Raw genomic sequence first — 27,825 nt, forward strand, 5'->3', positions numbered from 1 at the left:
GGGCTTCCCCGGTGGCTCAGCGGTAAAGAATCTGCCTGCAAAACAGGAGCTGCAGGAGACTTTGGTTCGATCCCTGGGTCAGGAAGATCCTCTGGAGGAGGGCACGGAAACCCACTCCAACGTTCTTGCCTGGAGAATCCTATGCACAGAGGGACCTGGGCTATGCTAGGGCCCATAGGGTCACAAAGAGTCTGACACGACTGCAGTGACTTAGCATGCATGCATCCTATGGTATATTTAAATAATCATCCATGCACCACAGGAGTAAGATTCAGGACCTCTGGGGGCTCATCCAACACTTACAGGTGAACTAGAAAGAGGCCCTCTACTGGACACATGCAGCCCTGCAGGTGAATGAATCAGGGAAACGCCAGACTTCACCTTTCTCATGTCCCTTCTTCTGAGCATCTTTGTACAGGGAATTGCTGTCTTCACAGGCTTGGACAGTCTTGACATGGTCTGTTCCCGTGTTCTGAAACTCACATTTAGAATTTTATATCTGGACCCTTTAAGGACTGGATCAGAAGAATGAAGTTTTTCTTTGTGTTTGGAACAGAATAGAAAATGTCAATCTACATACAACTGGTAAGGAAGGATTTTCAGAGCTATCCAAATCTGAAATGCAAAGCTTGAAAAGAAAGTAGCCTTGCCACTTTCAAGCGGTTCAAGTAAAGATCTGGTTCTACAAAAAAAGAAAACGTTCCGGTTACTACAGCCAAGATCTAAAGTTTGAGTGAAATTAAGAGCAGAGTGATGAAGCTGTGTCAATGGTTCTAAATATTAAAATGTATCTGAACCTCCTGGAGGTTACAAGCGTATATTGCTTCAAAGGTTCCGATTCAGTAGATGTTCTAATAGGCTCTTAGCTGAGGCTGATGATGCTGCTTCAGAGACCACATTCTGAGACTGGCCTAGACAGTCATTAAGACATTTTTACATGGGTATGAATCACTTGGAGATCTTGTTAAAATGTAGATTCTGATTCATCCAGTTGGGGAAGGGGAGGCTTGGGATCCTGGACAAGCTTCCAGGCCCTGGTCCAGGGACAGGGCTTTGAGTATCAAGCACCCAGGACTGGTTCCATGGCAGTTGCTGAATCTGAAGTCATGTGGCAAGCTACCTCAGCTGTAAAGACTTAGAGGACTGTTGGGCAGGAAGCCATGTGGCTCATTCATTCATTTCACAGATATGAGTGCCTACTGTGTCTCAGCTGCTGGTAAAGGGGACATAGCAATGAAGAGGCCCAGACCTCACCTTCATGGAGCTCGCATTCCAGACAACCCAAGTCATGTTTACAGCTCACTCTCCTATCTCTCAGTGGTCTCGTCCTTCGGCTTCAATATTTCATACCTCAGCTTATCCCAAGGAAGGAGAATAAATATAAAGAACTGCAAAAAAGCAGAATAATTTAAAATACTTTGTTTTCTTCCCACTTTATTTAAGAAGTATAAAATTTTCTGACTCTTGAAAAAGTTTTTCAGAAAAGACATTTGTATATTGACATAGGTGCACTCACTTTTACTTTCTCTCCAACATTTCTAAACAAAATGTGCATCAAGATGAACCTTAATGTCATTGTCATGCGGTGAAACAGACACGGTTAGAACCTAGACGCTGACTTTTGAATTGGGATGGCTCAAAAATAGGGATCAGGACAGTACTTGGAGGAAGTAGACAATTTTGAAAGGAGCAAATGGGTATTTTCCACTGCCTTCGTCCTTGCTTCCAGAAAGTCTGGGTGAGTGGGAAGGAAACAGTCAATAGATTGGCAGTGAAACATAGTGGCCTAAAGCATGGGTTCAAATTCTGTCTCTATCACTTACAAATTGTGATCCGGACAAGTTACCTAATGACTCTGATTTCTAGTCCTTATCTGAAAAGGAGGAATAAAGTCTAGCTGGCAAGGAAAAGAATGAAATAACAGTTCAACATGCATATGGTTCACAGTAAACTCTCAGTAAGTGGTAATGATAGCAGGATCCAGGTAGACCAGAGTGAAAGTCGCTCAGTCACGTCCAACTCTTTGTGACCTCATGGACTATACAGTCCGTGGAATTCTCCAAGCAAGACTATTGGAGTGGTTAGCTGTTCCCTTCCCTGGGGGATCTTTCCAACCCAGGGGTTGAACCCAGGTCTTCCTCATTGCAGGTGGATTCTTTACCACCTAAGCCACCAGAGAAGCTTAGAAAGTCAGTATAATTCAGGGCTATTTTTAAATATTTATTCTTATTTATTTTATTTGGCTGCCCAGGTCTTAGTTGTGCAACATGGGATCTTTATTTGCAGCCTGTGAACTCTAAGTTGTGGCATGTGGGATCTAGTTCCCTGACCAAAGACCCAACCTGGATCTCCTATGTTAGAAGCATGGAGTCTTAGCCACCAGACCACCAAGGAAGTCCTAGTTTAGGGCTATTTTTGAGAGGCGTGTAAGCAATGCAGAGGGAAAATAGCCCTTCTTCTTGGCCAACCTTCCAGAAAGAGGCTCAAAATACAATAGAATAATTTTGTTTGGATAAAAAGGAAAACATCAACCAGGTGATAGAGAACTGGGTTAGACTGAGCTGAGGGAGATCTGTGGCTGCAACTAGAATGGATTCTTTTCTAGGATGAGGGTGTTGGAATTTTACAATAAATACACAAGAACAGCTTTGGATTTGTGATGCTTTTAAATATACCTAAAATTATGATACCCAAAGCTGGTGAAGTTGCGGTTAAACTGCTATACCCATAAGGTTTTGGTGGAAAATTGGTACTATCTTTTAGGAAAGTAATTTGGCACTGTGAATTAGACATTCTGAAAATGTTCATATGCTTTCACTTGGTTATTTTCCTTTTAGAAATTTATTCTAAGGAAATAATCCAAATGAAAGAAAATGAGGAAGGTGGTTATTTTTATTACCTGTATTTGGGAAAAAGAACCAGGAAGCAGCTGCAGTAATTTTAAAAATTTTTAAATTTTTACTGAGATATAATTACACATAACATTGTGTCAGTTTAAAGTATGCAGTGTGTTGATCTGATATATATATATATATATATATATTACAATATGATTACCACTGTAGCCTTAACTAACACATCCATCATGTTATATAATTACTGTTTCTTCCTTGTAGTGAGAACATTTAAGATCTATTCTTTTAGCCACTTTTAATTGTATAATACAATTGTTAACTATATCACACTGCAGTGATTAGATTCCCAGAACCCATCTTCCAACTGCAAGTTTGTACCTTTTAACCAACATCTTCCCAATTTCTCCCACACCACTCTACTCTCTGTTCCTAGGAGTTTGGTTTTCTAGATTCCACATATAAGTGAGATCATATAATATTTGCATTTATCTGTCTGACTTGTCAGAAATAGCAGGATTTCCTTCTTTTTTATGGTTGAATAATATTCCATTGTGTGTATATATAGACATATACCACTTGATATATCCATTCTTCTTTCATTCATCTGTGGATGAACACTTAGGCTGCTTCTGTATCTTGGTTGTTTTGAATAAAACGCTGCAATAAACACAGAAATGCAGTTATTTATTTGATATCTTATTTTCAATCCCTTTGGATATATACTCAGAAGTAGAATTGCTGGATTATATGGTAGTTCTATTTTTAAGTTTTTGAGAAACTCTGTACTGTTTTCTATAGTGCTGAACCAATTTACATTCCCACCAACAGTGCACAGGGTTCTCCCTTAATTTTTTAGTTTGATGTAATCTCACTTATTGATATTTTAGTTTTTATTATATTTTAGTTTTGTTGTTTGTGCTTTTTGTGTCATGTCCAAAAAACTATTGTCAAGACTGATGTCAAAGAGCTTTTTCCTCTGTTTTCTTCTAGTTAGCTTTTTTCCTAGAAGTTATATGGTTTCAGGTCTTATGTTTAAGTTTTTAATCCATTTTAATTTTGTGTGAATAGTATAAGACAGGGGTCCAATTTCATTTATTTCCTGTATGTAGTTGTCCAGTTTTCACACCATTATTTATTTAAAAGACTATCCTTTCCCTATTGAGTATTGTTGACTTCCAGTCAAGTGTTAGTTGACTGTATATGCAAGGAGTTATTTCTGGGCTCTCGATTTTGTTCCATTGGTCTATGTATCTACCTTTATGTCAATATCATACTGTTTTGATTATTATATTTTTTAGCATAGTTTGAAATCAGGAAGTGTGAGACTGCCAGCTGTTTTTCTTTGCTGGCAAGATTGCTTTGGCTATTTGGAGTCTTTTGTGATTCCTTACAAATTTTCAGATTATTTTTTCTTTTATTTGAAAAATCCCATTGGAATTTTGATATGGATTGCATTGACTCTATAGGCGGCTTTGCGTGGTCCTTCCTTTTCTATAATAAACAGTCTATTTGCAGCTGGGTAGCTTTCTCATTCTGCTTCTTTCTCACAGAAGGGCTGGAGTTCCAAAGGCCTTTTTTTTCCCCATTTCATGTTGATGCTGTCTTTTTCAGTTCAAGGTGGTATTGCTTCTGCAAGTAAAATTCTCTTGAAAATTTTGTGGGTCTTTATGAAATATTATTGTTTCCTTCATTAGATAAAATTCACAAAAGGTCTTTGAGGTAGACCCTTCTCTCCTTTCAACTGTCTATAAATCTGCTAATGGCAATATCCTTGAGAGTCTATCATTTAAGAGGTATGGTTTACAAAGAGTGGCCTTAGGTCCTTAGACAATTTTTTTATCCAGTTGATGATATTTTTGAGATACCAGCTTGGATCTTTCTGAAATCTTTAAAAGAGTGTTTTAAACTCACCCTTTCTGGATTCATTTTTACCCTGTGACTACATTTTCCTGAAAATCTTTTTCCTGGGCTTGTTTTTACTTTCAATCCTCTGCTGGATAAAAATATTCTCTTTTGCCATTTGTATTTCCTCCAAATTCTACTTGAAAACTGTATAGTTGGTTTCCGGTTCATCTGTTTATATCATTGTACTCTCATTTTATTAAAGGCAGCTCCGAAGAAGCCAGGTGGCATCTTAAACACTCTGCCTGGAAGTTTTCTTACCCGAAGCATAAAGTTCATTGAGTGCACTTTCTACTTTCTACATCACTGCAGGTGATGGTTTTGCTAAACTTTCTACCACTAAATAACAACAGTCCCCTTTCCCTTAGTTCCTTGTAACATTTTCCTTACATTCGTTCAAGCTGTCACTGCCATACTTCTCATGGCCCTTCCAGCCCTTATACCTTGCCCAGTGTCAATGTCACATTTTAGGTTTTTATTATAGCAGCTGCTCATTTCCAGGTACCAAAATTCTGTTTTGTTACTAGTGTTGTATGGAAAACTGGCTCAGCACTTAGTGGCTTAAACCAGCGGGTTTATTTTACTCATGATTCTGTGCGTTAGAAACTTGAAAAATGCTCTGCTGAGCAGTTCTTGCTTGAGGTTACTCATGCAGTTGCAGTAACCTGTCAGCCTGGGCTAGATGTCCAGGATGGCTCGCTCATACAGTTAGCAGTCAATGCTGGCTGTCAGCTGCAAGCTCATCTGGGCTATCGGTCAGAGTGTCTACATGTGGGATTCCTAGCATGGCAGTCTCAGGATACTTGGCCTTCTTACATGCTGCCAGTTTCCCCTAGAGCTAACATCCCCAAAGAACCAGACAAAAGCTTTGTGGCCTTGTCTGACCCAGTTCTGAAAGTTACACAGCATCACTTTTGCTGCATTCTATTGGCTACAAGGAGGTCACTAAGTCATCCCAGATTAGAGGAGAGGAGAGACAGAAACCACCTCTTAAAGAGAGGAGTGGCAAATAATTTACAGATATGTTTTAAAATCTCCAGACAATATATCAAATTCTACAGAATTCCATGTATGCTGTCAATGGAGCAATACACAAGGGGCATATGGAAAATGCTGAAAAATGAAGAAATTATTAAAACAATTTTGTTATTATGCAATATTTTTCTTCATTTATTTTATATTTGGAAGGAAAGATGGAAGGAAGGGAAACTACATATATAACACAGATCTAAGTGACTCCATGTTTCTGCTTTCTAACCTTTGTTACGTCAGAGAACTGAATTTACTGACCCAAGTGATGGAGGGATTTGAAGGATACAAGGCAGAAAGACACAGCGATGAGGAATCTGATTTGAAAAAATCAGCAGAAAAACCATACTCATCCCAAATGGAACTTTATCACAGTCGGAAGAAGACTGATACACAAGAAACTGGATAATGTGGTAGATCAGGGTCTTATGTTTGACGACCCTGTTTGTGATCATCGTACGTGTGTTTGCTAATCTTAAACAGCTGCATAGAATAATGTGTGAGGGAACATGGCAGCTGAAGAACTCAAGAACAATACTGCTGCGGCACAAGCTGCCTCTCCTGACACTACTGATTTGATGGTCAAGGAATGAACTGGAAAATTTCCAGAGTTCCACTGATGAGGAGGCTCTAAGCTCCCCATTGTTGGTTTCTGTTCCCTATGAAACCCACCAGAAGCCTTCAAGCTCAACTTCCTTCTTAACTCATGAACGCCATATGCCTTTTGCACATTTGCAACAGACTCATCACTGAAGATGTTTAACAGCTCTCCAGATCCACATAAGAAAAGGGCTTTGTGTAGTGGTTAAAAGTTCAGGTTTTAGAGTGTTCATTCAGGCACATGGTCTTAGAAGCTTTGCAGGCTATGTGAGCTTAGCTGAGTTACTAAGCCTTTCCAGGACCCAGTTTCTCTTCTATAAAATGGGGATGACAATATAACAAACATCCTGACGGTAAGTGGGGTCTGTACCTCGTTGCTTCCATCCTTTTCAGGATACTTGGACCCTTAGCGAGAGACCTGGTTGAACCCAGTGCCGATTCACCTCAACCAAGCTGTTGGAGTCTTACTGGGGGCCCTAGAGCTAGGTGAGAAGCCCCTATCCTCCCTGTTGTTAAGATACGCCGAGTCACCTAGCCTGAACTCTAACATGTGGGGACACCTTGGCCTTTCTGATGGCAGGTGGGGGAAGCTCGTCCTAGCCCCAAAGCAGTCAGGAGGGTGCCTGTCAGGGAAACTGACCTGTTTAGGATGCCAGGATAGGTCCAGGCCCATCAGAACTATGAGCTTTGATCTGTAATTTACCTCCCTGCATCATTCTCATGCCTGTTAAAAAAATGACATCCTGGTCTCTGATGCTCTGTGGGGACCACGTGGAAGGACCTGCCCACATTTGGGATTCAGTGGACACGAGAAAGGGAGCCCTCACTTCAGACTGCCCATAGTGGTGGAATCACCAGCAGAGGGCCACTGAGGGCAGAGGCTCCATACAGAGGCATGATGAAGATGCCTGAGTGGCTGGACTCAAGAGCCTGTGTCCCAGAACATGGGAGATGATACCCAGATGGCTGAACTAGCAGAACAATGCTGTGATGAAACAGAGGAGTATTTTCTGCTAAGTAGGCAAGGCTGCGGAGAAGGCAATGGCACCCCACTCCAGTATTCTTGCCTGGTAAATCCCATGGATGGAGGAGTCTGGTAGGCTGCAGTCCATGGGGTTGCTAGGAGTCGGACACGACTGAGCAACTTCACTTTCACTTTTCACGTTCATGCATTGGAGAAGGAAATGGCAACTCACTCCAGTGTTCTTGCCTGGAGAATCCCAGGGACGGGGGAGCCTGGTGGGCTGCCGTCTATGGGGTCGCGCAGAGTCGGACACGACTGAAGCGACTTAGCAGCAGCAGCAGCCCCAGGCAAGGCTGTGTATACAGTCCCTTGGGTTACCAGCCCAACACCTTCTTCAGGTGGACCACACCTACATCTATACCCAATGTGGATGGTCACTATACTTAACCGCTACTGTATTAATTAGGACTAATCCCAAAGGATGTAGTTGGCACTGAAGCTTCCAGTAATTTATGGAAGAAAGAAAATCTCACAGCTAATGACATGGAAAAATTCCGAAATCCTTTTATAAAGAAGAGAAAGGATAATTGGGTTGTTCATGATTCCCCCCCTGCCCACCCCAAACCATGGATTCCTTTCTGTTGAGACCAAAAGAACCCTCACCACTAATCTTTTTAAATTCTGGATTTTGATACTGGAGATTTTGTTTGTTTGTTTAAGAGAACAGAGGGTATTCGATATTCTGGATGTCCCACCGCTGCACAAGGAATCAACCCTTTGCTGTGGTTGTTGTTTATTCACTAAGCTGTGTTGGAGTCTTTGCGACCCCATGGACTGTAGCATACCAGGCTCCTCTGTCTGTGGGATTTCCCAGGTAAGAATACTGGAGTGGCTGGAGTGGGTTGCCTTTTCTTTTATCCAGAGGATCTTCCCGATCCAGGGATCAAATCCAGGTCTCCTGCACGTCCCCTGAATTGCAGGCACATTATTTTACTGCTGAGCCACTGGGGAAATACATCAACCCTTTAGTTACTGCGTACTGGGGCAATTCATGAAATCCCAGAGGAGGTGCTGGGTAGCCAGTAGCAGTGAGACAAACAGAGGGCTAAGGTCAATATACTTTTACCAAGGAGCATGAAAATATTCCAGTGTTTTAACAACGGGAGTAGCTGAGTACCGATATACACATAACTTACACACAGCACAGGTGCTCTTACTGTGATGCCATCTCCTGACCAGGTACAGAGAGAAGACTGAGGCTCTGGATCCCCCAAGCTTTAGCTGAGAAAAGGATAGGAGGTCAACTCTGCTTCAATTCAGGCCATCTTCCCTGCCAGACAGATGGATCCACATAGCTTCCCTGTCCACCACTGTCCACATAGCACAGTCAGGGAAGCTGTGGAGGGAGGTGAGATCTTGGGTTAGAGCTCCTTCTTCTCCATCCCCTGCCCCTGCTTCCTGAGTCTCCAGAGTGAGGCAGGTCCACATGATACCCAATTCCCATTTCAGGGTGTGCTCAGCCTTGCCGAAAATGAAAAGGTTGACTTATTTTTAACTTCAGCTCTTCTGCTTCTGGACCGAATGAATGCTGGCTGATTCGTAGCTGGCAAAATGGAACTATTTCCATGACCACAAATCCTCATTCAAGGTCCCCACAAGCTCAGCCCACACCCTCCTACTCCAAATCAATGAGGCTGACTCAGTTTCCTGGTGACTCACAGCAGTCCCAGCTTTATCAGGCAGCTAGCTCCACAGGTTGAACACGGCTTAGGGTAGAACCCACAACCTCTGGGAATCAGAGCATCGCATATAGCCACTGTGAGAGGCTCAGTGTGGTCCTTAGATCCCCTGCATTTTCCTCGTGGCCTGGATCTCCTCACTGCGCCGAATGTCCGATTCTGAAATGGGAGTGTGAACAAGAGCGTGAGGTGCAAAGGCAGATGGAAGCACACAGCTAAGATCACTACAGAGCCTTGATTCCTAACCCAATTCAAAGGCTACTTGAAATCAAACACTTTGGGATATTCAGGCAACCTGATGATCAGCTGCTTAGAAAATCTGGATTCTAAACTCCCAGTCATGGGGAGTTACTCCAGAAGGAAGCAAAGCCTATTGCTGGTGACATGGAAAGACTCGGAAGCCCTTTTATCAAGGAGAGAAGGGAAAATTAGATTTTCCCAATAAACCCCATAGTCCTTCCTGCTGAGACCAACAGAACTCTCAACACTAATCTTTTTAATTCTGGGTTTTGCTGCTGGAGTTCTTTTAAGAGAGCAGAAGGAATCAGATTTTCTTAAAGGAATATGTTCCTGACCTAAGAGCAACCTTTTTACATTCACTCTAGTAAATCTCCATGCACAATTTACAACACTCACTCCTGCTGGCAAAAAAGTTGATAATCTTTTAATAAAAACATCCAATTCTAAGATGACGGAACAAAATACCTTATCTTCTCCTAATTCTTAATTTTAATAAAATCTGTGGGTTCTGGGAATAGGGCTTACAAGTAACAGGTAAATGGTTCCTCTAGGGATAAAGCTAAGGAATTACAAAGAGGGCATCTCTTTGTAACCAAGTCAGGGAAATATACCATTAAATAACCCTGAATTCCTGTCCCTATACCCTAAAGATGAAATTTTTTAATATTTCCAAACAACTGTTAAATTGTGATGGTTAATTTTGTGTATCAACTTGGCTGGGCCATGGTGCCCAGATATGTGCTCAAACAGTCTTCTGAATGGTTTTTGGATGAGATTAACATTTAAACTAGTGGACCTTGAACAGAGCAGATAGCACTTTATATTGTGGGTGGGCCTCATCCAATCAGTTGAAGGTATGAATAGAACAGAAGACTCACCTCCCCAAACAAGAGGGAATTCAGCAACAAGTGGCCTTTAGACTTGAACTGAAGCATTCTCTTCTCTGGTCTCCAGCCTGCAGCCCCATTCTGCAGAGTTTGGGTTTTCTATCTCCATAACCACATGAGCCAATTTCTTAGAATAAATCTCTTTCTTTGTACATATACATCCCACTGGCTTTCCCCTGGACTAATACCAATGTGTTTCTCTATTTCTCTAATATGATTCCCTGCTCATATTCTCTTCTCAATCTTGGCTAAACAGTAGACTCACCAAGGGGAGCTTTAAAAAATACAGGTGCCTGTGTTTCTAACTGCAGAGATTTAATCCATCCAGGCTGTGGCTTGGACATCAGGATTTTAAAAGCTTCCCAGATGAGGCTGAAGTGCAACGAGATAGCTGAGAAACACTGTCTTCCAGCTCCTTGGTCAAATAATCTAAAGAAGAACTGCATTGAAACTCTACAACTATCCTATTTCTAATCATTTCATTGGATCCCTCTGCTGGGAGTCTCACCCTTATGGATTCCAGAACAGGGTCACAATGTCCCAGGAATGGACTTTTTTCTCACCCACCTACTTGTGACAGTGCTGAGGTCACCAAGTGTAAACCATGTCGCTTTGTGTTAACACAAATTATGATCTTTCAGAAGAAAAACATGTTTTTCATTTTTAAGTTTTACATTAATTCTTTGACACTGGCAAGTGGCTAGTTTGCCTCTATTTTACTCATGAGGAAACAGGGGTAAAACAGACAATGTCTTTGCATAGAATTTTTCCTAAGAGCCAAAACTGTCCAGTGAAGGAATAAATTGTCTTTTGAGAATTTCTTCCCATAGTGCCTCGTGTGAAGTCATGGAACCATGTCCTCTGCTGTATTTCCACGTGAGCAAAATGACACACGTACAAGGTTATCCATTAAAGTCTGGATTGTGGAAGTAAAAGACCAGAAACAACCTGAGTGTCTACCACAAGGGACTGGTTAAAAAATTATAGTACATCCTAAAATGACCTGCTACACTGCCATGAAAGGGAATGAGGCAGCTCTTCATGCTCTGATATGGAAAGATCTAGCTGTGTGATGGAGGCGGCTTGGACCAATTCACGAGCACAGATAATTAACTTCTCTTCCTAACTCTGTCCTCAGTGACCTCACACAGCTTGAAATTGACCATGGTAACAGTTACACCACGGACATCTGTAAATGCGACCAATCAAGGCACTCCCTACCTCACAAAAGCTGGTTGTTAACTATTTACCAGCATACCACGGAAAAGGTCTATAGAGCCCACTGTCAAGTGAGTAAAGCAAAATGCAACACAATACGTGTAGTATACTAGCAACTGTGTGAAAACAGAGGAAACTGCATGTTTAAAAACTTTCTATTTCTCAATATTTAAATTCTGTTCTATTGCTGTATGACCCAGCAATCTTAATCCTAGGTATATATGCAAAAGAAATCCATATGGAAACTTGTACACAAAAGACTATAGCAGCATTATTCATAACAATCAGTAGGTGAAAACAACTCAAAGGTCATTCATCAGCAGATAAATGAATAAACAAATTGTGGCATATACATACAACAGAATGTTATTCAGCCATAAAAAAGAACAAAGTAGTGATACACTCTACAGCTTGGATGAACCCTGAAAACATTATAAGTGAGAGAAGTTAGACAGGAAAGGTCATGCATTGTACGATTCCTTTTATAGGAAGTATCCAGAATAGGCAAATTCATGAAGATGGAAAGCAGATTAGTGGTTACCAAGGCGGGAGGCTGCTGCTGCTGCTCAGTCGCTTCAGTCGTGTCTGACTCTGTGTGACCCCATAGACGGCAGCCCACCAGGCTCCTCTGTCCCTGGGATTCTCCAGGCAAGAACACTGGAGTGGGTTGCCCTTTCCTTTTCCAATGCGGGAAAGTGAAAAGTGAAAGTGAAGTCGCTCAGTTGTGTCCGACTCCTAGCGACCCCATGGACTGCAGCCTACCAGGCTCCTCTGCCCATGGGGTTTTCCAGGCAAGAGTACTGGAGTGGGTTGCCATTTTGGTAGGAGGCTAGTGGGGGAGAAATGGGTAGTGATAACATAACTGCAAGGAGATCCAACCAGACCATCCTAAAGGAGATCAGTCCTGGGTGTTCATTGAAAGGACTGATGCTGAAGCTGAGTTTCAGCTTCAGCTGAAACTCCAGTACTTTGGCCACCTGATGCGAAAAGCTGACTCATTTGAAAAGACCCTGATGCTGGGAGGGATTGGGGGCAGGAGGAGAAGGGGACGACAGAGGATGAGATGGCTGGATGGCATCACCGACTCAATGGATGTGAGTTTGAGTGAACTCTGGGAGTTGGTGATGGACAGGGAGGCCTGGCGTGCTGCGATTCATGGGGTCGCAAAGAGTCGGACACGACTGAGCGACTGAACTGCACTGAACATAACAGTTAATTTTATCTGTTGCTTTTTCTGGGGTGCTGAAAAAGTTTTAGAGATGTGATGACTGCACAACATCGTAAATACACCAAATGCCACTGAATTGTACACTTTAAATAAAATTGCCATGTGTGAATTTTACCTCAAGTTAAAAAAATGCCTCTGGGATTCTATACATATAAACTGTATTGTATAAACTAATTGTCTCTGGAAAGGAGAACTGGGTACCTGGGCAACAAAGCATCAGGGTGCCTTTTCGTTGTATGTGCTGGTAGGTTGTTTATTTTGTCCAACTCTTTGCAACCCCGTGGACTGTAGCCTGCCAAGGCCCTCCATGGCATTTCCCAGGCAAGAATACTGGAGTGGGTTGTCATTTCCTGCTCCAGGGCATCCTATTGACCCAGGGATTCCAGCATTGCAGGCAGATTCTTTACCACTGAGCCACCAGGGAGGCCTTTTTTGTTGTATGCCTTTTAAAAATAATTTTACTGAACTACAGTTGATTTATTTAATGCTATGTTAATTTCTGCTGTATAGCAAAGTGACTCCGTTATGCATACTTTTTTTTCTATTATGGCTTATTATAGTGTATTGAATGTAGTTCCTTGTGCTGTACAGTAGCATGTAGTTGTTTATCCATTCTATATATGATAGTTGCATCTGCTAACCCCAAACTCCCAGTCCTTCCCTCCCACACCTGCCTTCCCTTGGCAACCACAAGCCTGTTCTCTATGTCTGTGAGTCTGTTTCTGTTTTGTAGATATATGAATTTGTGTCACGTATACCATCTTTGTACTTTAAAATTTTGAACCATGTGGACAAAGGGGGATACAAAGATCTAAACAGATGAATGTGTTCCCTCTACAAAGCCCAAGATACACAGGTAAACAGGTAAACAATGAGTTAGTGGCAGACCACAATTAATTTAAAGTCTACAAATACAGATTCTAGCCCAGTTCTCCAAATGCTAGCTTTCTAGAGGCTTCCATTGGTTGAGCTAAATTCACTATCAGTGGGAACATCTTTCCAGAGGGCAACCAGCATCCGGACTGACTCTGCCCTGTGGACAGACGACATAGCAGAATGTCTGGGATCCCTGGTGGTAGAGTGGGTGAGGCAGATTGGGGGAATGGTCATCTGTCTTTGGGTTAGGCATGTGACCTCTCTCTACCTGTTGATGTAGCATGAAGACCTGCTTTGCCTTCATTGTTCAATTGTACAAGCCTGATCTTTTACCAATAATTTTCTGAGACCTCCATTTCTCCTGCTTTTACAAATCAAGACTATATCATTGAAGTGGAGGATGAAGAACAATGTAAAGAATAAAACTCCTAAGAGCAACCAGAACTATGATTTACTGAGTGCTTACCTTGGGTCTTGTGTTTTAAATGTATTGCTTCTGACTCTTAAAACAGCCTTAGGAGTGATATATTTCAACCCTCATTTTAGACAGCACAGAGAGTTTGAGTAACTTGATCATAATAACACAGCCCTAGTAAGAGGGCAGAGGTTGGAATCCAGGAGTGCCTGGCTTTCTACTCTATCATATTTCATCACGGAACCCAACTTGCAAATTTCCAAAGTCAAAGCTATTGCTCCAGTGGAACAGTCATGGAATCTAGATGAAAGTTGGAAGAGACCCCAAAGAGTATCACGTCTAACCTTTCTCTGACATGGAACCTTCATTTCAATATCCCTGATTTTTTTACGGGAAGCTCACTACCTCATGTGATGGTCCATTCCATTTTTAGACAATTCTAATTTCTAAGAAGACTCATAATGTCCTATTTGCCAGTCAGATTCACCTGCTATTTTCATTACAACTTCATTCACCCTGATGAGGCCATCATTAAGACATTTCCAGCTGAAATCCTGAATCCATTACCTCCTGGACTTGCAATAGGTCCTTAACACCATTGCCAAATAAAGTCCCTCTAGAACATCAGCAGTGCAGACAAAGTCATGAAAGGGATGCTGATTGCTGCTTCAGATGAGTCTAGGATAGGTGATTATCTCTTCCTGAGAAAAGGCTTTTCTGGATGGGATGTATTGTCACTCGGGACAGAGGTATAGCATATATTGCAAAAGTTTAAAAATAATCAGAGTCGTGTGCATGCAACACAATGCCTCAGTTAATTAAAACACTGCAAAAAGCACTGAAAACTGAGTTTTGTGCTTCTCCTTCCTGGTTTTCAGCTTCTCTGGCAGTTTTCTGTTGAGTTGAAGGACAGTCTGCTCTAAACAGTCAACAATGAGCTAATGTCGCTAGCATTCTGCACCTTGACCTTATTGTAAGATCCAACTGCTCATAAAGGAGATTAAAAATGTGTAAGAATTAAGAAGAGGGTAGCCAAGGTCTTCTGAGTGTGGGAGCCATGCTCATCTGATTCTCTGCAGGGAAAACAAAATATGTTTATGTGATTGTGCAAAGTGCAGGAAACAAAAAGCTGCCAGGGTCAGAAAAGCAATGTGGCTCCTCTGGGATTTCAGGTGGCAAATCGGATTGAGAATTGTAACTTTAATGAAGACAACAAAAATCACATAATTAACACACACTGTTAACACCTCATTAGTCTCCTGGGGCTTATGTTATGCTAAAAATAATCAACACATTTTGCTTAAATAGGGTGCTCTGACAGGTGGTCTTGAAGGCGGCCTTGGCCATAGAATGAGGCCACTGATCTGTGGTTTCTTCAGATGTTTTAAAGCAGGACTTATCTTCATCCCGAGGAAAGGATTATTAAAGACATATGTGGAATCACAGAGTGGAAATGAGTGTATTATTAAGAGCCTTTCTGACTCTGAGCCTGACTCCAAAATCTTACATAACCCTATTTCACAACCCAGGTTCCCTAAGTCAGGATTGTCTCCTAAATGAATCTGCCAGGAGGCATTGGTACTGGCTACAAGTCAAGCTGTAAAATTGATCAGTTTTGTTCAGTATGCCTTCTTTTCCTAGTGACAGTCTGAGCATTAAAACTCCTAAACATTAGACATTTACCTCCACCTAATCTAGTTTGGCCCATGACTGCTTTGACCAATGGAATTTGGAGGAAAGATGTTGCAGGAATCTGAGCCCAGGCATTAAGAAGGCCTGAACCTTTTGCCATGCCCTGAGCTCTCAAGTATAATGTCTGAGTTGTTGTTTAGTCACTAACTTGTGTCCGACTCTTGGTGACCCCTTGGCCTGCAGCCTGTGAGGCTCCTCTGTCCATGGGATTTTCCAGGCAAGAATACTGGAGGGGGTTGCCATTTCCTTCTCCAGGGAATCTTCCCGACCCAGGGTTCGAACCCAAGTCTCCTGCATTGGCAGGCAGATATTTTACCACCAAATCACCTAGGAAGCCTGAGTACCCTTATCATAAAACAAGGCCACATGGACAGGACTTGGAGGATGAGTCATCACATGAAGGATGACCACACAGAGGAACACCTGAGACTCAGATATCTAGCCCCGTGGCAACCCAGTTGCCCACTGACAGAAAGTGCAAGAAAGAACCCAACAGAGACCAGTAAAGGAACCGCCATCAGCCAATCCCCAGCTAACCCATTATCTAAACAACCCATGAAACGTGAAAAAGTGGTTGTTGGGGTATGTGCTGCAGGACAATAAATAACCCAAAGACCTCCTCTCTGCCCTCCCCTTTTTAAAATCTGAAAGTACGGTTATTTTATTTGGTGGGAATGTGAAGGACTCTGAGCCCAGGAGGCAGCATTCCAGTAGCTCTGAGAAAACTGCTCCCTCTGCCCCTCTTTTTAAGATTCTTTTTTTCTTCTTGGGCACTTCCTGTCTTGTGGGATCTTGGCTTCCCAACCAGGGATTGAACCCGAGCCCTCAGCAGTGAAAACATGGAGTATTAACCACTGGACTACCAGGTAATTCCCACTCTGCCCCTCCCCTGATGATGCCCCTGTTCACCATGTCTCGGGGCATTTCCAAGGTATCTTCTAACATGTTTGGGAAAATCACCTACGTGTATTCACATGTGCTCATGGAAGCAGGTCTCCCTCCATTTCTTGGCAAAATAATATTTACTGGGATTTTTGGAGATGAGACAGCAGATTTCTTTGTCTTACCTAAGAGAGGGATACTAAGTTGTTCCTTAACTTTTCTTGCTCTTATTTTCTCTCTGGGCGAAAATAGGAACACCACAACCCCCGTGGGATTAAACAGCAAAACCCTGAGCTTAAGGGGTGGTAGTGCTGACTGGGGAGAAGGGTGAGAGTCATTGCTTAATTTTGCTGCCCTGGACATCTCCCTAAGTTTAGGAGTCAGTGATAGGTCTCCAAGGGGATTTTTCATGTAATCCTCAACTTGAAAGCTCTTCTCTTCCTCTCAAAAGTCAGGGCAGACAACAAAACTGCTCCTACCCCCTAGTGAAGATTGGAGCTTGCTCCAGAGACAGGCAGAGAGGCAGGAAGCAGCCATACAGGTCTGATAGCAAAACAAAGAATTTTGTGAGCATATTGAAGGAACATTTACACAGACCTGTGCAGTAGCCTCATCACTAGCAAAGGTAAAGGTTTAGAAGTATTGTTGACAAGAGTCTGTACTTTAGAAAGCTTATATTGAATAAGCAAATGGGTGGATGATGGAAGGATAGAGAGACAATGGGTGGATAGATAGATGGATCATTGCCAGCTCTGCTCAAGGGAAACAAGCATTTAACATTGTGAGACCCAGAGAAGGTCTGTGAATGGTGCAGTACGAGGGTGATAAGGAAGATCAGGGTGCAGTATTTCTTTTAGCTGCATCTGGTTAAGGTTTACATCATTCTCTTTAGATAAGAAATATACAAGACTTTGTAGTTATTTCTAGCCTGGGTCCTCTTTATTCATGCTTGTTAATTGTAAGTAGTTAATGCCACGGGGAGTTGGTGATAGACAGGGAGGCCTGGCGTGCTGTGATTCATGGGGTCGCAAAGAGTCGGACACGACTGAGCGACTGAACTGGACTGAACTGAACTGAACTGAATGCCACGGGATGAGCTTGGTTCATCTCATCTAATCTTCTTGCTGTCTTTGTAAAAGTCTCAAATTAAAGAACTTCTTTAGTTCCTTAAAGAACTAAAGATAAATATCTGAACAATGTTGCAGTCATTGCAAGCCGCCTACCTAATAAACATTCTCTTCCTTCTTAATAAGGCAAATTTAATTTTGCTAGGGTAGCAGTATTTTAGGCTAAGCCCACTTGCTCTGTCAGAGTCCCATGAATCTAGAGATGCCCTGTGATACATTTCTCACCATGAGAAATAAATTGAAGGCATCAGGGAAACGGTGCTGCCACTGCCCCCTCCTTCTGAATGAGATGGACATCTGGAGGTTTAAAAGCCAATTTGCAGGACGGAGGCAACAGCATGAGGTCAGAAGTCTACACACTGCTGATGAGGAAAAGGAACGATGTGAATTTCCCAAGCACCCAGCCACAGTGAACATTTTGTTCCATGAGACAAACATCCAAGTGTTTAAATAACCTTCTATCATATTTGTAGCCAGAAGCACTCCTGGCAGTTACTTTTTCAATTGAAAACTGCAGCCTAGGTTCTAGTGCCCAGGTAGGTAAGGGGAAAAGCCTTCTTAACTGAGCATTGCCTAAATAAAGGTGAATTTCTTACTGGGGATGGTACATCGTATTAGTATAGGCTACAAATAAAGAAACCCCTGACTCGTACTAACATATATAATAAATCACAGAGTGGGAAGTCCAGAGATAAAGAAGACTTAGGTGCAGAACTGTCGCAGCTCAGGGATCCAAATTATTCCATCCCTTTGCTTGACTGTCCTTGGGGAGCCCCATGTGCTGGCTGAAGTAGATGAATCAGGAACTTTTCTTGGTGATCTTAATCCTCTTGGGTAGAGTTGGATACTTGAACAAAATGTATGCCTATCAGCAAGGAAAAGCAGGGGTTGATAGTCATGTCCATGAGACGCTGTCCATAGAAGTTCTCTAAAATGTGGAAAGCCCCAAAGGATGAATGACGGCAATTCCACCAGCCTAGAGCCAGCATTGATCTGAACATGTTCTGCTGCCGCTTGAAAAACAGAGCACTTGTTTTTTTGTCCATTCAGCTAATATTTATGGCTTCCAACTGAATGGTCTGATTCATTCATCCCATTTGACTGGTCTCATAACAGGAAGTAAAGTATCCCAAGGGACCAAAGAGCCCTCTTATAAGATTGGAATATTTGAAAAAATAAACAATTCCTTCCTTGTCTTCCTCCAAACTAAGCCATCTTCACTGGTGGTACCTAATAAACCCAAACTCTGTTTACATGGAAGGAAAGAGATTCCAAAATCTATTTAATAACAAGACAAAGTCACAGATGCTTATTAGAAATAGTCTTTTTTTTTTTTTTTTCCCATCGTGGAGCTAATGTTCTTAGGAGTTTTAAGAAGTGGCGCCTCACTGGGAATAGATGTGAAAATGAGTGAAAGGCCCGTGATGTGCAGACAGCTTCCCAGGAGTTCCTTTCTCCTCAGAACACTAATCTTCTTGCGGGTAATCTACCTCAGTACTCACTGTGGCATCTGTTGTGGAGAACAATGCCTAGTGCCGGGAACCACTTGCGAGATATATAGAATTTTGACAAAACAGAGAGGCACCCATGTTTTCCTTTGGGGAATTATGTCTCTCTCTCTCTTCCTTTGTGGGTTGGTTGTGCTGACCCTGGCTCCTGGCTATTGGTGGGCTTATCACAGTAGTGCATTCCATTCTTATCCACGCTGCAGCTGGTTCATATGTGGGACCCAAACAAGCCCCCTAGCCTTAACTTGGGACTCCTGTCGGAATTATTAGGGGTTGCAGGGTTACTGGAATATAAGACACTGGATTGTCCAGTTCTGTGAACCCATGAACGCCTGTTTGCTGAACTTGGCTTGAAGGAGATGTAGCTAATATAGTGACAGGTACCAGTATCTTGACTCCTAAAAAGGAGGCTCAGTTACCCATGGTGAGATAAAGACATTTATTTTGTATTTACAAGTCTTCCCATCCCCATCCTGACAACTCTGTGCATTCCCTAGCTCAATTTATAAAAATGAGCAATTCTCAAAAAACACAAAAAACCAACAACAAGAAGTAATAGAATGACAGAGTGTGGTGGTTACTATGTGCCAAGCACTTTGCTGATTACCTTTATACACATATCTCATTTCATCCTTACACAATTACTGTCCTGTTTTCACTTGTGAGGACCTTGAGCTTGGAGTGGATAAGGGCTGTGAAGTGGTGCCCAGTTCAGCTAACCCAAGCCAGGCGCAGCACTCACCGCTCCTGAGGTCTCCATCAGAGACTTGGCAGAAGGCTTCAGAACTGATTAGCTCCTCAATAAGACAAGCATTCAGCAATGGATAGAAAAGCCTCCTCTTTCTTATCTAGAACTGTTACTCATTACAGGCTTGATCTCAAACTGTGAGACCGAACTTTAAGGACCAACAACATAAAATCCAAAATTCCATTTAGATGACTTTGTCTGGGAAGAATTTGAACTTGAGGTTATTTTCACACCAGTGAGGTTCAGCCCAACAGCTGCCAACTTGATTATTCTGCTAATGTTTACACATGTCTTTGCTTTTCAAATTTACTGAAGTACAATTTACAAGCAATAAAATGTAGGATCTTTGACAAACTCTCATTTAAGCATCTCATATTCAATATAGAACATCTCCATTACCCCACTTTCATCACCCCAGAAAGATTTCTCATGTCTTTTTGTAGCTAATTCTGAAGCACATCCATATCCAGCGCCCCTTAACCCCCATCCTAGGAAGCCCTTGTTCTAATTCCTAGGACAATAGATTAGTGAACCTGTTCTGGAACTTCATCTGAATAGAGTCACACAATGTGTACTATTTTGTGTCTGGCTCCTTTCACTCAGGGTTACATTGTGGACATCACTCTATGTTGCTGTATGTACTAGCAGCTTATTTCTTATTTCTGCATAGTGTCCAATTACGGAAATATAACACAGATGATCTATTGACCTGCTGGTGGACATTTGGGATGTTCCCAGTGGAACACTTATGTATAAAGCTCTTGTGCATATCCTTGCATAAGGCTTTGTGTGGATATACGTTCTCATTTGTCTTGAGTACATATCTAGGAATGAAATGATTGGATCACATGTTATTTGCTGTTGTTCAGTCGCTAAGTCATTTCCGACTCTGTGACCCCATAGACTGCAGCATGCCAGCCTTCCCTGTCTTTCCCTATCTCCTGGAGCTTGCTCAAACTCATAGCAGCAGCAGCAGCAGCATGTCCATTGAGTTGGTGATGCTATCTAACCATCTCATCCTCTGCCACCCCATGTTAAGTGTGTGTTTAACCTTGTGTGAGACTTCTGAAAACTTTTCCAAAGTGGTTCACCATTTTACACAGTCACCAATAATGTAGGAGTTCTAGCTATTCCACATTCTCACCAACATTTACATCATCAGTGTTTTTCTTTTTAGCAAGCATATTGATGTACAGTGATATTCAGTTGTGGTTTTGTTTTGCATTTTCTTGATGACCAATGAAGATGCTTCTTGGTCATTTGTACTGAAGCATTGATTAAATTATTTGATCCCATTTAAAAAATTGGGTTATCTTTCTTATTATTTCATTGTAGACATTGTCTATACATTCTGGATACAAGTCCTGTGACAGACAAGTGTATTAGTAATATATCCTGGTCTGTGGTTTCCCTTTTCAGTTTTATAAAGGTGACTTTTGAAGAACAAAAAAATTTTTAATTGAGATGAAATGCAATTTGTCCATTTTCTTTTATAATTTATGCTTTTTTTGTTCTACTAAGCAAACTCTACCTACTTGAAGGTCATAAAAATTTATCTCCTACACTTGACTGATAGAGTTTTCTAATGGGTCTTGAAGTCAGGTAGTGTCAGTCCTCTAACTTTTTCCTGCAGAATTATTTCAGCTATTCTAGATCCTTTGCTTTTTGACATACATTGTAGAATCATCTCTTCAATTTCTGTAAAAGTCTGCTGGGCTTATGACTAGAACTGCATTGAATCTGAGATAACTGACATCTTAACAATACTTATTTTATAATCCATGAATAGGAAATAACTATATTCAGATCTACTTTAATATCTCTCAGAAACATTTTGTATTTTTGTACATTTTAAGGATTGAAGTATTAAAATCTTTTTCTAAATGTATTACTGAATATTTTATTCTCTTTGATGTTCTTATAAATAGTATTTATTTCATTCTCAGTTGTTTTTTGCCAGTATACAAAAATCCAATTGATTTTTATTTACTGACTTTGTATTATGTGACCTTGCTAAATTCTTTTAATTAATTTTTATTGGAGTATAATTGCTTTCAATGGTGTGTTAGTTTCTGCTGTACAGCAAAGCTAATCAGCTCTACATATATCCCCTTTTGTGGATTTCCTTCCCATTTGGGTCACCAAAGAGCATTGAGTAGAGTTCCCTGCTCCCTGTGTGTTAATACACAGTATTTGTTTTTCTCTTTCTGACTTACTTCACTCTGTATGACAGTCTCTAGGCCCATTCATGCTGGATTTTGTCAAGAGCTTTCATGAATCTATCAAGATAATCATATGGTTTTCCTTCTTTAATTATTGGTTAATATTGTGTATCACATTGGTTGATTTGTCTATAATGAAGAATCCTTGCATTCCTGGGATAAATCCCACTTGATCATGACATATGACCTTTTTAACCTTGTTAAATTCTTTTACTATTTATAGTAGTTTTTAAAATAGTCCTTGGAATTTTCTCTGTAAACAACAACAATGTTTGTATAATGTTTACTTTCTTCCTCCTCAATAGCCATCCTTTCTTTTCTTGTCTTACTGCACTGGCAAGGACTTCCAGTACAGCACGTAGGAAGCACAGTTCCAATCTTAGGTGGAAAGAAGTCAAAATTTCTCCATTACCCATGCTGTTACCTGTAGGCTTTTCATAGCTGTCTTTGATGAAATCAAGGAGGTTCCCCTCTATTTCCCTCTAATCAAGGAGTTCTTATCATGAATGGGGATTGGCTTTTGTCAAGTACTTTTTCTTCTCTTATTGAGATAATCATATGATTTTTCTCCCTTATTCTGTTAATGTGGTAAATTGCATAGGCAAATTTTCAAGTGTTAAACCAATCTTGTATTTCTGAGATAAATTCTACTTGGTCATGATATACTTTCCGTATTATATATTTTCCAGATTTGTTTTGCTAATATTTTGTTGAGGAATTGTTTTCTGTGTTAACGAAGGACATTAGTCTGTCAGGATTTTGGTTTCAGGTTTATGCTAGTGTTGTAAAATAAATTGAGAAGAATTTTCTCCTCTATTTTCTGAAAGAGTTTGTGTAAGTGTGATATTACTTCTTTCTTAAATATTTGATAACTGTTTGGTAGAACTCACCGATGAACCCATGTGGGCCTATGCTTTTCTCTGAGGAAAAGATTTTTGAGCTACAAAAAAATATATTTTTAATGTACAGTGCCATTTAAATTATTTTTCTTGTATCAATTTTGGTAAGTTAAAATTTTAGAGAATTTTTCCAATTTATCTCAATTATTGAATTTATAAACAAATTTACTCAGAATATTTAATTATCTTTTTGATAGCCATAGGATATGATGTGATATGCCCTCTTCTATTTCTTATACTGGTAATTTGGATTACTCTCTCTTTTTTAATTCGTTTTACTAGAACTTTATCAAGTTTATTAATCTTTCCAAAGTACCTTCTTTCGGCTTTTTAAACTTCCTCTAAAGTTATCTGTTCTCAATTTCATTGATTTATGTTTTTTATTATTTCTTTCCTTCTGCTTACATTGCTGTGATTTTCCTAGCTTCTTAACACTTAAACCTCCCTGTTTTTCCTACACAGGCATTTAAAGTTATATATTTTCCTCTGATAACTGCTTTGGCTACATTCCACAAATTTTGATCTGTTGTTTTCATTATGATTCACTTAGAAATATGTTCTAATTTCCCTTATGGTTTCTTCTTTGACTCACAGATTATTTAGTGTGCCTTATTTAATTTCCATATATTTGGGAATTTTCTAGATATCTTGTTGTTATTGATATCTACTTTTCTTTCATGTAATCAGATAACATATTAACATAATCCATAAAGTTTTAACTTTTTAAAATATAATGAAACCAGGATAGACTAGGATATAGTCTACCTTGGTGAATATTTCATGTAAACTTGAAAAGAACATTTATTCTGCAATTGTTGGGAAATAATTTTAGTCATGTTGGTTGATAGTGTTGTTCATATAACCTATATGCCAAGTGTTTTTTGTCTATTTCTTCTATCAACTAAAAAGAGAATATGTTAAAAAATGTCCAATTATGATTATGCACTTGTTTATCTCTTTAGCCAAGTTTTTGTCAATGTATTCTAATGGTTTGTTATTGGGCTAAACATTTAAGGATTATTGTCTCCCTGATAAATGTGCTTTCATCACCATGAAATGCCCAATTGCAATCGTCTATACCAATCATATTTATCTCAACATCTACTTTGTCTGATATTAATTTAATCGTGCTTATCTTAGGCTGTTTGCATGGTAAATCTTCTTTTATCCTTTTACTGTCAATTTATCTGTATATTTGATATGTTGCCTTTACAGGCAGCAAGTAACACTATTGAGCCATCATTTGAAAAATGAGAACTGTCGTGTAGAGATGTCAGTCTCTGGTCTCTCTTGAAAACAGAAGGCATGGCAATAATAGGCAGCATTCCCATTTGGCAGCATCTGGTTGTGCAGCTGCTGCCCCGCATCTATTCAGAATTTCTCTCCAGTCGCCACTCTGCTCTGTTGTTTTCCAGGCACTGGGGGCTGAGTTGCCATTTTTCAATGGGCTGTTGCTGTTTTTCTCACAGAAAAGAAATTTTTCTTCAGGTAAATTCTCCACTAGAATATGAAGACACAATATATATAGAAGGGCTATGTGTTTGATGACAAAAAGGAGATAACACATAGCTGGCCCACTTTAGTCATGATGTGACCTGTCTGGCCCCCATAGGTGTCTGAGTTTTCAGCTCCTGTTGTAATAAACACTCAAGTTCTGTTTGAGTTGATAGAACTTTGAAAGTCAGAATGCAAAAAAGAGAGAATGGTTTCGTCCTAGGCATAGGCATTTACTTTTGCAAATGCCTGTTCACTCCTTGTAATGTATTTTAAAAGCAATTTCAAGTCTAAGTTAGTGTGTATGTAACAAACATATGTTCCCAAATGAGAAGATAACTTTATTCTAATCAATAATGCCCAACCAGGAAAATGCTCTGATGATCAAAACGCATTTCCATAAGTCAAATAAAGTAGTTGAACCAACGGTTAGATCCCAACTCTTCTGCCTTGGATTTTAAGGGAAATTAACCCAGTGGCTCAGTGGCAAAAAATCTAAAGAATCTGCCTGGAATGTGGGAGACACAGGAGATGTGGGTCAGATCCCTGGGTTAGGAAGATCCCCTGAGAAGGAAATGGCATCCCACTCTAGCATTCTTGCCCAGAGAATCCCATGGATGGGGAGCCTGGTGGGCTACAATCCATCGGGTCGCAAAGAGTCGGACATTATTTAGCATGCAGCAGCCGATAAGAGATACCCCCTAGTTTCTGAAGTAAAAATTTTGTGGAGAAAGACCAATGTGACAAGCTTCTTATGCTAAGATGGACAAAAGCTGGAGAAAGTTCCATGTCCTGGTCCCCATCTGGGTCTGCCAGTAGCTCCTATTATGTCCCTGCTAAAACCTACTCCCATTCTCTCCAGGAATGGCAAGATGGATCCTTAACGGCTGTGTCTGGGCTCAGAAGAACTGCGAGGAGGTTGATTGCTTTGTAAAATTGCTCCAAAATTCTGTGAAATGAAATTAAAAATATACTACTAGGGCCATAACACAGGACTATCTAAGCTTTCAGATACTGCTGCCCTTCTGGATTCACCTCTGGGTGATATTGCTAGGTCATGGTGGTTTGGAGGCTGTAATGAGAGTCACTACTCAATCCATTTGAGACCATCACTAAAGGAGGGCCAGAACCCTACTGGATTTATTTTCTAAGTGAGACACATGGCTGCTTATCTATTTCCCTCCTTGGGCTTCAAATCTGAGGCTTTCTGAATTCCGTCAGCATTTAGACTGCCTAAATCCTTTTCTAAAATAGAGGCTGAGTCAGAGGACCTCTTCTGTACAGTTTCTTCCCGCTTTGATTTTCTATAACCCTAGGAGCAGAGAATATTATGTCACTTCCGTCTCTAGATGCCAATCTCTACATGTTGCAGGGTTTGTGCATTTTGCACAAGCTCCCTGGGGGTTTCCTGTCCATCTTTTTCTTGTTGTAGTTAGTTTGGTCATTCTGAAGGTGTGGACAAAAGGAATTGGGCCAGGGTGACCATCTGAATGGGGAGGTTTTCTTCTTCCTGGTGAGGTTGCAGGGTTTATGTGTATTGCAGGCGGTGGTCAGAAGGGGAAAGGGAAAGAGATAGTCTATGAAGCATCAGAACCAGTGAGATAGACAGGCACCAGTCTGAAGGCTCAGTGATCTGGGCTCAAGTCCTTCCTCTGCACGTATTGACGCTGAACAAGGCAATTAACCACTGTGGGTCTCAGTTTTGTTATTTGTAAATTATGAAAATAACACTGGGGAGAATCGGTGGTCCTTCCTATATAGGTCTGTTCAAATAGATTATGAGCTGCCTGAACTAAGGTTATGATTTATACATTTTCACAGTCATGATGTCCAGAGCAGAGTCTGGTACATAATTTTATCAGTCAGGCATGAATTTGGCTGTAAGTATTAATAACAGAAACCCACTGACAGTGAAAAACATGGAGGTAATTTCCTCCTATTATCAGAAAACTACAACTGTGCTGGTGTTAGTTAAGGTGCTCAGTGAGACACTTTTCGCTCTTTAGCTTTTAATTTAATTTAGTTTTTAATGAAGTTTTTGAGGACCTAGGTTCTTTCCATTTTTTTTCTCCTTCATCCTGTGCATGTTGGCTTTTGTTCTCATTCTCACGAACTTATAGCCCCAAAGAAGCTGCCACATTACTAGGCATCAAACCCATGTTTAAGGCAATAGCACGGATAAAGAGGCAGCACCAATCATTTCTGTCTTTTTAATAATGAAAGTGAGAACTTTGCCCAAAGCCACATCAGATTATGTCCAGTTGGCTATAACTGGGTCTCATGACCACCACCAGCTGCAAGGGATTCTGGGAAAGTAAGGGCCTGGCTTTTCAGCTTCTATAGTGGGAGGCAGCAAGCAGAGGGGTCAGTATGGCCCTCGGGTTAACAAATATTTTAAAATAAATACAACTAGAAAATAAGCTGAAAAACACTCTTTTCTGAAGTGGAGTGTACTGTGCAATTATTTGAGGAAAGGAATGCTTCGTTGGATATACTTTTAAATATTCATACTGTGATTTTGTTTTTATGTGGCAAAACAGGAATGACCTAAGTGTTCTCTCACAGGTATGGGCAGGAAGTGGAACTAGAGGCAAGGTCAGACCCCGTGAAGGACTTAGCTTGGAGGGATTTTACTTTGATGTTTTCCTGAGAAAATACTTTGCACATACTCACCTTCTGATCAGAAAGACATTGCCTTTCATGTGCTACAGTTGGTCTTCTCCTCACATGGCCAGCCAAGTGTAACTTGCTGAGAAGTTCCTGGTTCTGACTGGTTTCCATTCCCTTCTGATTCACGTACATTTCAACGGAAGGGTTACACATTCACAGTGAAAAGGAAATTTCCCAGAACATAGCACAGACACGGAATGCAGTGTCTCTTCACTGAAGAGCAGGGCTGTTACAAAGAAAAGGTGCATGTGAGTCACTTAACTCCTGCCTGGCACAGAAGAGGCACTAAACACATGTGAGATAGTATTGTTTTATGACTGTTAATAACAGTGATGTTTTTAATCTTCCTGCCCACTTTGCCAACAAGCATCTCCTTTTCCCCATATTATCCTGTTGGGTTTGGACAAAATGACAGGATGCACGGTTGAACTACACAGGCCCCTGATTCCACTCTTACGTCCCAGGGGCTTCTGGGAGAACCCAGGCAGGCAAGACACACTTTAAGTTGTCTCAGGTGTATCTGAAGTACTCTGGTTGGGTAAACTCTTACCACACAGACTCTGGGCTTTTAGGGAGGCAACCTGAAATCCCAACTGTTGTGTTCAGAAACTTTCTCCTCACAGTAACCAC

General features: G+C 40.9%; 1 protein-coding gene across 18 annotated transcripts in view; it reads left to right on the top strand.

Annotated features, from left to right (window-relative positions):
• The window catches only part of SOD3 (superoxide dismutase 3), an 86,854-nt gene that overhangs the window by 35,800 nt on the left and 23,229 nt on the right, over positions 1-27,825 (top strand). For 3 of the 18 annotated variants that reach the window (XM_052642377.1, XM_052642382.1, XM_052642376.1), the window contains exon 2: positions 24,447-24,519. The exons of 12 other annotated variants lie outside the window; for them this stretch is intronic. The gene's annotated coding sequence lies outside the window, so the exon portion shown is untranslated. Of the gene's footprint in view, positions 1-5,002; positions 5,070-6,779; positions 6,873-13,496; positions 13,519-24,446; positions 24,520-27,825 lie in introns of those variants that run through there. 3 more of the 18 variants (XM_052642375.1, XM_052642378.1, XM_052642379.1) reach the window with 3 other exon arrangements.

The sequence above is a fragment of the Budorcas taxicolor genome, chromosome 6 (genome assembly GCF_023091745.1).
Source record: "Budorcas taxicolor isolate Tak-1 chromosome 6, Takin1.1, whole genome shotgun sequence".
Taxonomy (NCBI): domain Eukaryota; kingdom Metazoa; phylum Chordata; class Mammalia; order Artiodactyla; family Bovidae; genus Budorcas; species Budorcas taxicolor.